The 15,417-nt window shown below is 46.1% G+C and overlaps 1 protein-coding gene across 2 annotated transcripts in view; it reads left to right on the forward strand.

Moving 5' to 3' along the window:
- Positions 1-15,417, forward strand: part of add3a (adducin 3 (gamma) a) — an 84,550-nt gene that overhangs the window by 21,122 nt on the left and 48,011 nt on the right. The window contains exon 1 of one of the 2 annotated variants that reach the window (XM_084466190.1): positions 5,449-5,610. The exons of the other annotated variant lie outside the window; for it this stretch is intronic. The gene's annotated coding sequence lies outside the window, so the exon portion shown is untranslated. Of the gene's footprint in view, positions 1-5,448; positions 5,611-15,417 lie in introns of those variants that run through there. 2 annotated transcript variants of the gene reach the window in all.

Here is a 15,417-nt window from a genome sequence, read left to right on the forward strand (position 1 = left end):
AAAGTCCCACAGTATCAGGGTAGATCAAATTGGCTCACGCTTCACAATAAATATCAGTACCTCTTCCCAACATTTTGAACCATTCGACGTAAGTAACTGCTGTAGGAGCGCTCTCTTTGACAGCCCTGACAAATCAACGCATTGTACTGGCGGTATGTACCCTGATATGTGACTGCAAATTTTACCTGTTTTTAATTTGGAGGTTCCTCTTAATGTGTTTACACAAGATCAGAGCAGTGCTCATATTCACTGTAGTAAGCCTCAATCTCATTTATACATTGCAATACACTATACCCATTTATTGGTTATATTTAATTGATCATATTAAATTATTATGTATTGTATATTTTCTCTGTGAATGGGGAGGAAACGCCCAGTTTCTTCTATAAATAAACATGCATCTATTTATTATTTAGACAGTCTAGTCTAGTCTAGTCTAGTCTGGGCTGGGGTGAGCCACCTGACTGATTTAGCCTTCATGCCATAGAACTTATCCAGCAACTCATCCAGCCTTTTCTCCCCAGGACCTTGTTCCAAGTCTACGTTATTTACACTGTAGGGTGCGGCGCCGGTTCATGTTGTGATCTAATATCATTATGGGATCTGGCAGCTGGCAGTGGAAATGTGCTGCACTGTTTGGCTCAGTGGATACTGGGATGATCCCAGTCCCTCCCTCAGGATCGGCCTCAAATCCCTCTCCTCATGAGTGGAATGTCTTCAACGGCCTCTCTCTTGACCTTTGCTGTTACACCATGAACCATTCTGGGCCTGCTGTGGATGCAGACAAGGCCCTCATTGATAAGGGCTGTGTCGTCACTGATTAAGTTGCGGTGGATCGTTAAGTTAATTACAGATAATGTACCACATTATCTTTTAACCTCGACGTCCGTCTTTTTAGCCTGCATCAGATATGACTAACGTTGTTGTGGGATACAGTCTGCCTGCTAGAGGTGACATTACACTGTAGCATCCAGCTTACCCAAAATATCTGCCCTGTGGAGCATGTCGCTCATAATGAGCACCTCTCTGTCCCCCTGTCCCAGACATGCTCTCATTAGCTGGAGCGCTGTTCACCGTCTGTCACATGATGTTACACTCAGTGAACCGAGGCAGACGCCTTGGCCTGAGCTCCTGGGGGCGGGCCCTCCCTCGTCTCCACACCCTCCATGACATCCCATACACAACATGGGGGGTTAGATATAGCCTCAGGTCACTGGTCAGGGTGAGGGGCGGCGGGGGGTTAAATCAAAAGGCAGAAGAAGTCAATCTGGATGGCAGACTGAGAATGGCGCCTGGGACCGTTACCCAGCATCCTTCACATTTCAGATACAGTATGTCAATTACACGCAATCTTCTGTGTGTACATGTTTTACAGTTTTACAACAATTGTCTGTGAAACCTGAACACATGTTTGTGCAAAGATTGATTTATTCAATCCTTCGTCATAGACAAATTCTTCCTTACGGTGTTCTGTTTTTTGACGTGGCCTGCTCAGGTAGAATGTCCGTTAGTGATGTGTTTGGACCAGCTGCTCGCAACGTCATTACTCACTCTGACACTTCAACTTTCCTCTCTCTCCAGTGCTGGCACTCACACTTTGTGCATTATTTATAACCTTTGACGTATCGGGACACTACGGTGCATACTAACACACAGACACACACATACACACACAGAGGCTACTCCACACCCATATTTCGTATGCTGGACAATGGCCAGCAGGATTGTGCAAGCCACTGCAGGTGAAAACTAACACTTCCTGAGAGGGCTCCTCAGGGAACTTGAGTCTTCGTCAGCAAATAAGTAGGTTCTGCTTGTTTGCTGAGTGCGGTATCTTGGTATGAGTCCTGAGAAGTAGCAGGGATTCACTGCAATGTGCAGAGCTAAAAACTGAAACACGACCTGTGGAGCATCTCTGCATAGCGACGCAGTGATGAGCTTGGTAGGGAGCATGTACCAATCTAGCAATGAGAGTGTGTACCAATCATGTTTTGAAGAGTGTGCAGTAGTTTAAGGTGTGACTTGCAGAAAAGCTTTTTCATGTGAACATTTGTGCCACCCCTCTTCCCAATGCTAAAAGAGGAGTGACAATTACCTCCTTTGGCTTGGTTTTGTAAATGTTATTGCTCAGAGAAACTCCAATGTTCCCTGAGAGTTGGTTAGGAGACACCTGAGCTAGGTTTGTGCATCATTCACAGTTCTGTAAACGATCACATGCCTCTTTCAGGCTTAAGGCATTGCACATGTCATAAAACATATAAATATACAAACACAAGCATACCTGTGCTACTTTGAGAAATACACAATATTTATGTTGGAGCCTAAAGGGCTGAAGTGTTGGTTTTCCTGTGTGGTCACAAACGTTATTGACTAAATAATAAATGAGAGGCTAATTCATTGCTGAACAGAACCAACGGGTCGCAGCCAAATACGCAGTTCAACAGCAACAAATTCTGTCTATAAAGCTACAGCAGCTTGATAAGACATCTTTATTAGGGTGGAAAGGATAATTATTGTTGAACCTGTTTGACTGAACCATTTTATTAGCATGCAGACAGTGGGCATTTACAGCACCACATACAGATGTGAGATTATATGACTTTGATTAAACACTAATATAATATTAAGCACTATAATAACCGTATAGAATTAGTCGCTTGTTAACTTGGTGGGACCTACACAGACACACAAGAAAACCTCTCTATTCCCTTCCTCTCTCTGCTCTGAGGCCCGCTGTGCTGCACAGCCCTGGGTAGCAATGCCCCTCGTAAATAATTCTCTACATGTGCATCTGTTTTTAAGCCGGGCGAGAATGCCAGGAGCCTGGAACATCTCCACAAATATGTGCTAATGTTAACCGGGGCCCGCACAGGCCCCTGGTCTTGCAGTGGAGGGCCACATAGCCTTAGCAGAGGTTTATTCTGGGGGCCCGGTATGTGGGAACCTGCCTCGGAGAGCACAGGAAGGGAATGGCATTGGGTTCCACTTCAGGAGTCTCCATTGGTCAGCAACATACATCAATGTCAATTTGTCCGAGGAAATGGGTTACTCTAGCTACCCTGATTCCTGGAAGTTTTGTGGTAAAAAAACCGCTGTGTGCTCAGATTTGAAGTGTTTTTTTTTCTGAGGGAGAAAGTGAATCAAAGCGGTATCACCAATGGATTCTTACAGGTTTCAGTGAACAAAAAAGGGAATATTTTGTGCAGTGTATCACTGGCAAGTGATGCGGCACATGATCTCTCTCGCTCTCTCACTCTCTTTGTCTCTCTCGCTCTTTCTCTCTCTCTGTCTCTCTACCTCTCTCGCTCTGTCTCTCTTATTCCCTCACTCTGTCTCTCTCACACTCTGTCTCTCTACCTCTACCTCTCTCCCTTCTCGCTCACTCTGTCTCTCTACCTTTACCTCCCTCTCCCTCCCCCCCCATTCGCCGCCAGACAGAGAGGGGACTGTAATACCGGGTCATCTTGAGGACACAGTCAGTAAATAGTTTACGGTGGTGTTGGAGAGCAGATCTGCGTCAGCCTTGAAGAGGGATCAAGACCACTCCTTCCAGACGCTGCTTGAAAAAGCCACAGCTCGCAGGGAATCCCTGCCGTTCTGCCTGGCAGCGGGCCAGATCTGAGGCATTCTGCGGCGCTTAAGTACATATCCTGAATAATTGATTCTGATTCGACCAAGGCCCGATTCTCTGAGAGCCCCTGGTCCGACTGCCGTTCCCCCAGCCAACGGTTGATGTTGGACGCTTGCAGAAGACGCATTTATTTCTGCTTCCTGTAATCATCGTCTGCCTTTCTTCCGTGCCGTGCCAAAGCCGAGCTTTCACCCTCGATATAGACCTTGAACTACTGGCTGGAACTGTTTTGATGCTTGTTTATGCTTGAGGGTTTTAATGGAGGTTATGAATTGTTAAACATACAAGCATTGGAATACTCGTCATTTCCCTTTAGGCAGAACCGTTATCTCTTTGTTATTCGATTGAATGAATCATCTACATCTTTAATGCATAGCCTCAGAAGATCACTTGAGTGCAACAGACTTCGATAAAGCATTTCAAACAACGTCCCAAGCCAATGCCTCGTTCAGCTGGAGAGAATCTACTCAACCTGTACCATAGGGAGGATGTGGGGTGGAAGTGAAGAAAGACGGAACATTGTTGAAAGAGTTGCGTTGCTTTCACAGATGAGATTGCATTGCCTGTATGTACAGTGTGACTTAAGTGAACGGAACATCCACATGCTCATTTAGTCATTTAGTCACTGGCCTCTCTGTACTGCCTCTGTGTAACAACAAATTGACCTAACCACAACCATGTGACCGTACTAAAACATCCTTACCACACAAAAACACCCTTAGCGACCATATCGTCCTCAGCCAGGCCCCAACAACCTCTCTGCCTCCACAATCTGATTTCAAATTAGCCCATTTCTAAGACCCAGTGCCATTTGATTAAGGAAATTGATGAATTTTGAATCAGTGTTGATTTTTCCCTCTTGTTTTTGTGTCCAGATGTTTAGTGTAATGCTAGGTTTGTAAATTCCCTGTTGTGTCAGGTGCTATCAGAGGGAGCCTTCTCTTCAGGGTGAGTTTGGAGATGCTGCTGGGCATTTGGCTGGTATGTTGTGGGGTGGGGAACGGGGGAGAGGGGGTCAGGGCTTGGCCCCTTGCCTTGATTGTCCGACCCCGCTGCAAAGCAGCTGTGGCCTTTTTGCCCTCTGCGGCGACCCCCATTGTTTGAACGGGGCAATAACGCTATAGATAGAGGGAGATAGGAAGGGGCCAAGCGCATATTGGTCTTAGAAGACCTTAGGAGGCGGAGTAAGTGAACGATGCAAGTGAACACATTAAAGAGACAAGACTCGGAATGACAAAAAAAGGTTTGTCCAACATTTTCAAGTCCTATCTTAAAAAAAAAAAAACATGCACTCACACTAATATTCACAAAGACAAGCGTGCGTGTGTTGGTGAGAGAGTGTGTGTATGGGTTCACTGATTAGTCTTCCCCTGGATATGCACGTCACACACACACACACACACACACACACACACACACACACACACACACACACACACACACACACACACACACACACACACACACACACACACACCAACACTCTCAATGACACCCCTCCCTCTCCTCATGTTAAGTATTCCCCTCGGTGGCATGGCATCCCGTCCCGGCAGCCTCCGCAGCAGATAAGTGGTGGGCTCTCTGGGCCATGGTCTGCTCTCCTGCCCGGAGCTGCCCGGAGCAGAGGCTGCCTCTGGCTTCAGAGCGGGGAGGCTGGTCGGGCAGAGGGAGCAGTTAAGATAGGAGCAGGCAGAGAGGAGGAGCCTGGAGCTCACTGGAGGGGAAGGGGGCGGTGGAAGGGGAGGGAGGGAGGGAGGGAGGGAGGGCCACCTCCTGCACGGCTTCACACTGCACCGTGCTTCACTACAATGGGAGAGGCGTGTTGAGAGAGGGAGAGAGCGAGCGAGCTGAAAGGGAACTAGAGAGAGAGCGCAAGAGAAGCCTGTGGAATCTCTGTAGCGAAGGTGAATCTGTGGTGGTGTGTGCAGTGTGTGGGAGACTACGGCAGATTTCTGACTTCTTCTTCAGACCCTGCTCAGGTTAGTAGTACTGCTGCTGCATGATGGCAGATGATTATTGCGATGGAGTGTGTGTGTCTGTGTGCTCAGCTGTGCAAGTGTGTGTGAATATCGTGGGTTTGAGGTGGACTCAATCTGAGCTGGCTGCGCTGTGAATGGGGATAGCTGCCCGGGTGTTTGGTTACCAGAATCAAAGTGCAATGTGCATTTTGATATGTTCTCGTCTGCTCTCTGTGTGTCTCTTTTGTCGGAAGGTCATTGTGTTTTAGTTTAGAAGCTATTCTGGGGAGTTCAGTGGGTCTTGCTGCATGCTATGTGAAATGACATCGCCACCCTCTCCCCCTCCACCCCCCCCATCACCCTGTTCTTTCCCTCCTTTCGCAGTAGGGGGGCTCTTCTTAAAAGGGGAAAGAATGGGGCTTGGAGCGGGTGAATGGGCCTGCGATGGCTCTGTGGTGTGTGCTTAACAGAGGTGCCGCCTTCTCATGTGTCAGCCTTCTAGTGATGTGGGGGGGGGGGGAGCTAATGGGACGTCCTCTCGAGTTGTCCTCATTTTTTCATTTTTCCTTTTTTGCATTTAGGGGGGGGGCCCAAATTGGTTGCAGCCAGTTCCCCCTGCGTTCTATCCTTCACATGCGTTTCATATAATACACTGTTCCCCTGAAAAGTCCCTCCAAGAACCCGTTCCAAAGGCTCCTTTATTTCCTGTTGCTCTGTTCCCACTCTGTGTGCTCTCCCTGGGGGGTCAGGGGGGAGGGGGGGGGGGAGGAGGAGGAGGAGGAGGAGGAGGAGGAGATGTACTGTAAAGTGGTTTGGAGTCGGACTCCGTTTCAAGGGTGTCCGTTTCCTCTCCGTTGCCCGAGCAGTGTTTGAGTCTGTGTTGGTCTCAAGTCTGTTGGTTAGAGCGCAGTGAGTTTCTATTTCTGGGTGTTGTTTCTTTGACTTTGAATGGCGTTCTTTCATGGCTGGATCGCTGACCGATGATGGGGAACTTTGCTGTTGGGCTGGTGCCATCTTGTCTTTTTTTTGGAGTTTGTTGGCTCTAAAGATTCCCCACGCTGCGGTTGGTCAGCTGCTTATCAGTTAGCGCTTGAGGACTTTCTCATGACGGGGCCGTTGGGTTCCACCACCGTTTTTCAAGAACATGTTAGAAACGCTGCAAAATCGAATTGACGCTGATTAGGATTGAACACATGTGAAGACCAAAAACCAATTGAAGCCGTTAAACCAATCACAAGTGGTTGACTTGGTTTGTGACGCAGCACGTTGCCCCAGAAGCTGATGTTGATTTGGGGAGTTGATTGGATTACAGAGCGGAGAGGAAGGGTGTTTCAGGGGCCAAAGAGTTTTGAGGCGATTCCATGGTGTCTGATATTCCAAAAGGAATTTAAATCCTTTTAAATCCCCACATATCCAAACACTGCCAGAGAGTTTTTAACTTACACAATTGAACCTAATAGACTGAACATAAATTGGACAATAGTCCACTGCTGATAATAATTGAAAATAGTATTTACATATGGTATATGTAGATGTGTAAACAGATGCTTTAAGATTTGTTGTTACTTAGAGTACAGCAGTATGCCTGGTCGTTGTGTGTGGCATGGTTATAATCAGCCATTTCTATCCTGGCCGTTTGGTAATGGTAACAAACTTTCACCAGCAATATTGATGCTCCTAAATTCCCCTCACTTGTTGCTTTCATAGCTTGAGGAAGGCGCTTTAACAGAGACGTCGATTCTTAAGTCTAGATGATTGACGGGTTTACCAGACATGCCTTCCTCTGCTGGTATTGGAGACATCTAGTGTGTCCAGCCGAATTACGTTGCAGGTCTGCCGTCGTGGGTCACCAGTTGGTCAAATGTCTTTTGTGGTAAATCAGAAAAGACTTGGAAGCTTGGAATGCGTGCACTATATCGTCCCTTAAGGCACCGGGCTGAATAACATTCCGCCCAAAGCAGGGTTCTTTAAGTCTGAATGTGAAACAAAAGGCTGGACCCCGGACCCTGCTGAACTGCTCCTCAACACCGATGACCCAATGGTTCCTCATGTCCCAGGCCTTCTGCTTTTCATTTAGCCAGTAAGCCCCCCCAGGGGCCGGGCTGTGTGTCTCTCTGTGATGGTTTGAAAGCTTGGGAAGGGAAAAGGTGATGGCTTACGGTCCAAGAGATGGGTGTTACTCTGTTATGCTGGCTCGTGGCGTAAATCAAGGGCTTACGTAATAGGGTTTTGGTGAGTGTGTGTGTGTTGATTGGTTTGGCTAGTCTGCTTGTGATTATGTCATATACTGTGGTTTCCAGCTGTCCGTACAGCTGCACTTCATTATGTCCTCCCCAGAAAGTGAGCCATAAACATGGTGCTCTATGCGTGTTGTTCATAAATTAAATTAAGACATTTCAAGGAATTTGTTGTACCTTCAAAAAAAAAAACAATGGGGAAGCAATCGAAAAAAACAACAACAATATTTTCTGCAGAATTCTGTCAATCTCAGGTAAACCCAAATTTTTCAACATCTGTCCTCTCTAATATAATAGGGCACTCCACGTTCAGCTGTCTTGAATGCATTCGGGCTGGGGTCCAAACAAGAGGCTTAAGAGTGAGGTAGGACAAAGGCCCTGAACCCTGCGCAGCTGTAATGCAGGTGCTGGCCTGGATTAGCAGCCAGGCCGGATACCTGACACTTAATCTGGGGAAGAATAGCAACACAGCACTCGGAAAGTGAAACGAGGACATGCTCTTCATCACCTCACCCACCGGACGTGTCGAACACCTCTCCTACCGTACGCAGTGTCGGCTTTTTCCTTTCCTTCCTTTCCTTTTGGGTTAACGCTGAATCGCTCTAAAGTTTTGCTATTCCCACAGAGGGGCCACAGGAACTAATAGTCAATTTCCTTGTGCCTCGGATTGAAATCTAGTACCGCATTGACGTGGCCAGGCAGATTCCACGGTAGTCTTGCCCTCACAGGTTGTGGTGCCGTGAGACTTGGAACTCCAAGGCCTTCGTCTTTGGGAGCAGAAGAGGAACATGCTTTTGAGTGGGGGGATGTTAGTTGGCTAGTGGTGCAGTGGAATAACAGATAGGGTTTCAGTATTTACTCAAACATGCCAGGTCGTTGCCACCCCCTGGGGACCAGAGTGTATCCGTTCAGCATGGAGATGTCGGTTGCTGTGTTGCCCAGGTCGTGGTCTGACCCAGGCAGTCGACATCCTGCTGGCCTTTGACTCTTTGGGACTTCAGAAGCTCACCGTACTGCAGTGGGGTTTGTTGTGCTGTGAACGGAAAACAGGTTTACACCTGCCTCATCCCTCTTTATAGACCCTCCAGGCCTGGTCAAAGTTCATGGGAAAGTATTTAATGAAGCTGTCTGCGCCGAGTGGCTATATTAGTTTACATGCTTTCATGCTCAGCTGTCTTTCTGTAGTAGCGTATATAACACCAGCGTATATGACCTTATCATACTATATGTACAGGAAGGTACATGGAGGATGAATGTTAAGTTGTTGGGTTGATTAGGTTAACTATCCTCCATCTTCTCTTTATTCTTTCCTGCCTTGCTAAGAGCTGGTTGTAATTGGTTCGTTCATGTTCATTTGCTCCAAGCAGGGGTGTTAAGGGTGGCTCTCTGGGGAAGGAGGATGTGGATCAAGTGGAATGAAATCTCTCAGCACTGGAAATGACGGTTACTTTGGTTGCATGATGCCATAACTGGCACAGCACGATTGGAGCTTATGGAGGTTTTTGAAGGATAACGTTGGGCAATTAATGAAGGTTGAACGACCTAGTTTGTTTAAGCTCCTTGTTTATTGTCTTGTTGATGTTCATAGTTTGTTTCCGTAAGAATGTTTGGTTACACGGGTATAATGTGAAGCATGAGATTAGACTGGACTGGATTTGGTTTTACTTGTTTGTAACAGTCTACAGAAAAGGGACTCTCTTTGACTTTCGCAAAAGTTGATTAACTAGTCAATTTAAGCCTAAGGATGAAATGTGAAGGAACAATAGCTATTTATGCGCGTGCTGTTATATTGTGGTCATTATAGAACAGAGTTTTTGTCTCTTGCCTAACCAGACTTTTGTCATCCATTTTGCTTTTTGATCAAGACATTTCACAAAAATGGGTTACCAAACCGGCACATATGCCAACACCTGACTAAGTTGAGCAGAACAGATTCTTGTTTTCCCGGAAAATTTGAAATCCTTGAACCTGTACATGACACTAACAATGAGATCATATGCAACCCATGGAAACTTGGTTTCTTCTATGACCGAATTCCCTGTGTCTTGGAAGCAGACATGCCTTTTATTTCTTAGCTTTTTGTTACCTCTGCCCAGGGGGGTTATGTTCTCACCACGTCTGTGTGTCTGTCCATCTGTCTGTTTGACTCTGCGGGATATATCCAAAAGTTATATCCACATGTGTTGTGTAGCTTATTAATTGGCCAAGTAGGAAGTAATTAACCTTCATGCCAATCAGCCAAAAGTGGGCTTGGCAGTGGGCGTCACATGTGTCTGTGAGCTCTCAAAACATTGAGCACAGACTTGAACCAAATTTGGTGGGTAGGTTGTTTATGGGCCAAGTAAGAAGTTATTCGCTTTTCATGGTAATCAGCGAAAAGGGGGTGTGACAGTGGCCGTGCTACTCTAACCAAGCAATTAAAATAAACCGTGTCATTCGAGACCACGTGTTCTTATTGATATAAAGAATATTATCCTGAACAAAATATATTGTTTCTTTACAGTGTCGGACCTACTGTCAGAACCTGTAAGTGCAGGGATTGGAACACTTTATGGACCAGCTGATGGCTTGTGCTATTTTGTAATATTTTCTATTGGATCAGGTTGGGTTCAGAGAGAGATGAGGATGGTGGTCTAACATTAACCAAATTGGGTTCAACTTGGGTTTGACTATTATGACAATTAAAAAACGAGGATACGGACAAAGAGTGCCTGGATTATTATTGTTATTATTTGGCCACGTTGTACCAAGACAAACAGAAAGGAACGGACCAAGACAAGGAACGGGACCGGAGCCAGACTGTGTTCATGCTTTGGGGCCACTTGATGGGGTGGAGTCCTCTGCGTTAGCATCAAAGCATCGTGCAGAATGGGTTTTGGGGGACTTCCACAAACCCCGCACCCCAAGTCTGCATCTCATTTTGGACTCTGAAAACACTGGATTCCATCAGCATGAGATAAGGGGCTCTTTATCGGAAAATAGGGAGGAAAAAGTGGAACTGTGTCTAGTGTGTGAGACACGTGAGCTGCCTATTGATATTTCAAAAGTCAAGGGTCGTGACCCTGTCAACAAAATGGAGACAAGTCAAATTGGAAACGTAAGCCAGGAAATTACACCGAGCGCCGGAAAGACAGAGATAGAGTGAGAGACTAAGAGGGAAACGACAAACGCCCAGTTTGAGATGGATCCAGGGGTGAAGCAAGCATGCTGTGGAGAAAGTGGTTCATCTCTGTTGTATTTTATAATTTCCTCTGCAGCTGGTGGAGAAGTCGGAGGGAATGAACCGTATAGTTCAAGGAGTTTAGAAACCTATACGGCGTTTCCGCCAGAGGCCTGGGTGTTCCCCACCATTGAGAACATCTGTATAATGCACCACATACCACCGCAGTGTCTCATTGTTACACTGTCCCGGCGCATGACAGTCAAACAAAAAGGCCAGGCTAGGGCAGCAAGCGCACGGCGCACAAGAGCAGATGTTCATGTCTTTTATTTTCTTCCAAAACTTTTCTCTTCACTTTGTGTGGGTCTTTTTTTCCTACTTTGTCCCGTTAAGTTATGTTTGATATAAAATGCAAATGTACTGTAGCAGGCTCGTGGGTGTGGGCTTTCCATGCCACGAAGTCGAATAGCAACCACATATACAAAGTCAAAGTCAATGGTAGTTTATTAGGGGTGTTTACATCCAGGCAGGGGGGGGAAGGTCAACTACCTCATCCAAAGCACAAGCCTTAATCAGTCAGTTTAACCAGTATCCAGGGGTCGTCGCAAGAAGGGTTCTCATTCCAAGCAGGTCGTTACACGGTAGGGGGGTATTCAGATGGTCCAGGTCACAACAGGTTATCAATGTTATTCGGCCTCTCTCTCTAGTCGGCGGTACAGTACTCCCAGAAGATCACCCAGATGCTGTCTGTAGTTGCTAGGCCCCCATATGGCAGCCTGCTCTTAAGTGTCGAATAGATGGTTTATTCGAGGATGTGATACAGCAAAGGTACAGACTTAGGGTGGCAGTCTCCAGATGTGCGCCTTGGCTGTCGATCCCTCTTCTCTCGTCAACTTTGTGACTGCTTCCCTGCTTGTACAACATGACTACAAGGCTACAAGTACCTCAGGACCCTGATCATCAGAAACTTTGCGCTCATAATGATGTCTATGTAATGACACTTTTCTTTGGCACACAACATTTTTTTTTCTTCCAGTGAAGGCCTACTGCTGTGGTTAACCACTTTGCTTCGTTATCTGATGAACCTCACACCAACCAGATCTGTGGGCGTTGAGGTTTTCACCTCTTTCCGAGAAATACTGTACACGTCCACTTCCTCTTTTGAGAGTTGCACTGCTCCACAGTGAAAGCCACACCTCGACTGAGAGACAGAGAGAGTATAAAATACTGGGAGAGAGCCGGAGAAACAGATTGAGATACTATGGGGAGGGAAAGGATAAGAAGCGATGGAAAGTTGTGAGCAAATTAAACAACAACTAGAGAGAAAGTGGGTAAGGGTATCGAAGCCATCAACTTGGAAGAGAAAAATGTACATGGAGAGATGAACCTCTCGACCAAAACCGGCCGGTAACCCCAGCCCACCCTCCGAGAGGCAGCGAGAGGCACCGAGAGAGCAGACAAATGAGCGTTGGGGTTGCAGCCAGGCGTGCACCACCAGGATTAGGGACGCCTGGGTTCACACTCACAGGCCCAGGGCCAGCCGGAGGGGCAGGGCGATGAACAGAGGAACACGTTGACGGGGAGCTCAGCGGGAGAAGGATGAGGGTGTCAGGGAAAAAATTACACAGAAAGCAGGAAAATCAAGAAAGGTGTGAGACTGGGTTCACGGTGACCTTGATTGGGTCATGAGGGATCTAAATGTGTCAAGCTTTTTGTACAAATCAGAACATGGCCTGCATTTTTGTTGCATGAGTCCTTGAAGAAGGAGGAGCTTTTCTGCAGCAGTGATATTGTCCGTGTCGCAATTGTGCTCCTGGATTAGTCACTCGGCACCTGTCTCATCTGTTAAAGTCGTACAGGGGTTGGGTCTCCTAATAAAATCCCCTCTCACGGAGTCTCACTTTCTCTGACTTTTTCTTTGCACCTCGGTTCAAGGCCATACTTTATATCGCCCACTGAATGCTTAACCAATGTCCTCATAATCAGTTAAATGTGGAAATATCTCCTCATTCTCCACTCAAAGACACCGGTTCCCAGACATCCATGCCGTGATAGTGGGCGTTTATGGATGATTAGTTAAACAGAAGTGGACATGAAAAAGTCAGAGGTGGAGAACATTACGTGTGAGTGTGTGGAGATGTGTTTGTTTAAGCTCTGCCTAGTGCCTGTCTAATCTAGCTTGACGCACATGCAGTCGCCACTAAAATGCTAAAACCATCAGATGTTGTAATATTTGTTTTCTGGGATGCACTGACCTTTGAACCCTTTGCTCTCCGCCCAGACCACGTATTCCCTCTCTCACTCTCTGCTCTTCCTGAATGTATGGAAAGATTCACAATGGAACACTGCAGAAGACTCTTCGATTTGCTTGCCACATAGTTAAGGTATCAACTTGCACAGCTGAAAAATCAATTAAGGAGATATTTCAGGCTCTCGACATTACTGACATTGACATTTCGCCATTACCCTCTTTATTGGGGTCAACCCTTCTTATATTTGTCCTCACTTTTTATGTCTGCATTTCTCTATGTTTGATTGATAATTCTGAAGACTATTGCTTCAAAGCTGTTCACCTGTTCCTCCCCAACACATAGTGAGCTGAGATGTAACCTGAGGATTTAGAATTCCTCTTCATCCAAATCATGATTTTCCTACCGCTGTTGACCTAGATTTATCAAGGTTTAGGTGACACCATTCTGAAGCCAATTCCAGACATTTTGCTGAATGTCTGCAAAGGCGTTGCAATATTGGTAACTTTGGTTTTGGATTCGCACCAATGTGGTGGATGCATTAGTGGGAGATTTGCTTGGAAGTGAATTGACTCTCTCAACCTCAACGCTTGAAAACCCACGGGTGTCTCTAGATTTCGTCTGGTTTGCCCACTTCTAAGAACCGACTGTTTACATCAAAGGATGAATTATACTCGGCCATGGAGGGACTGGATTAACAGTTTGAATCCATTTTTAATTGGATTTATCCTCTGATCATTTAGATCAAGTTTAATCACATTTAATACTTCAATCACATGAAGTCCTCACGATAACCACAAACATTTGAGCAAATTGCTATACCCTTGTGTTTTTTTTTCAAATGACTATATACATTTCTTATGCGAGATATAGGAAAGAATACACCAAGGTACACACTGGGCTTCTCGTATCCATATCCTGAAGCGCCTTATGGCTGCTACATTTCACCAAAAGATCAAACGTATAATCTTTCATGTAAAAAGATAATCCTTTTGTGCTTTGGGATCCAACCCTGTCAGTTCTGTCCTCTCTGGTTCAACCTGGCTGAACCTGGTTCAACGGTATGCTTGGCCTTAAGGCCTGGTTATGGGAGCCTAGCCAGGGCTATGTGCCTCCTATGACCCTTGAGGTGACAGATGCACGTGTGACAGTGACACAAGGTATGCCGCAAGTATGCAACATCGGAATAGCTTCTTGACAAGGCCGCCGACAGATGAAAGAGGGCTGTAGCTATTTTGGGTCAGATAATGGCCGAAACCAGATACGGGCTTATCCTACACATTTATCCTGGACATAAAGCCCAAGTAGGGGTATATTGGAACATCAATTGCTTTTTGTCTTTACTATTCATGTATTATGTTCTACATTAACTCCTTCTCCACCTTCCCATCAGAGATCATCTGCTGAGGGCTATAAGGGCTGCAAATAAGGGCTGCAAATAATGCAGGGCATTATCCAGCTGCAGATTACACCAACATGTTGAAGTTTAAACACAATAGAAACAGCTCTAGAAGTTTTCAATGCTACATGATTTGCCCAAAAACCTAGAAGTCTCTTCCCAGAGTAGTGTCACTACAGCCATGGGTTTGTTTACTGAAGTGCTCAGTCATGCCCTAAGTGACTTAATGAGTCACATGACACAGTGGTCTTCAGGAACAATGAGTTGCCACGGCGATTCTCTCCTGCCCTTTGGACATCCTCCTAAGCTCTTCCTGATGGGGATGGATGGTGTGTGTGGTACCTATTGTCTCACACACACACACACACACACACACACACACACACACACACACACACACACACACACACACACACACACACACACACACACACCCCTTATGAATGACATTTCATTTCATTCCTCCCTCAGATTAGATATTTGGAACAGGAAGGACAAGGAGGAAGCAAATATTTGGGTTTTATGTGTGGTTCTGCCAAGCCCTAATACTGCGGCCTTGAAGGTGGAGCTTGACCCTCATGAGGAAGGGGTTAGCAACAAATGTCTTCTCTTGTCTTGCCAAGATAAGAGGTTATCAAGTCATGCATCAGGAAATGAGGTCTCCAAAGCTTTGCTTTGCCAAGTGTAGGGGCTTTTTTTAATTTATTGTTTCTTACTTTCCATTTTTTTGCTCTTTTACATTGTTTTTTTCTGATGCTGCGGCTTATGCTGCTCTCCGGTTTT

The sequence above is a fragment of the Micromesistius poutassou genome, assembly GCF_964030765.1.
Source record: "Micromesistius poutassou genome assembly, chromosome: 3".
Classification (NCBI taxonomy): domain Eukaryota; kingdom Metazoa; phylum Chordata; class Actinopteri; order Gadiformes; family Gadidae; genus Micromesistius; species Micromesistius poutassou.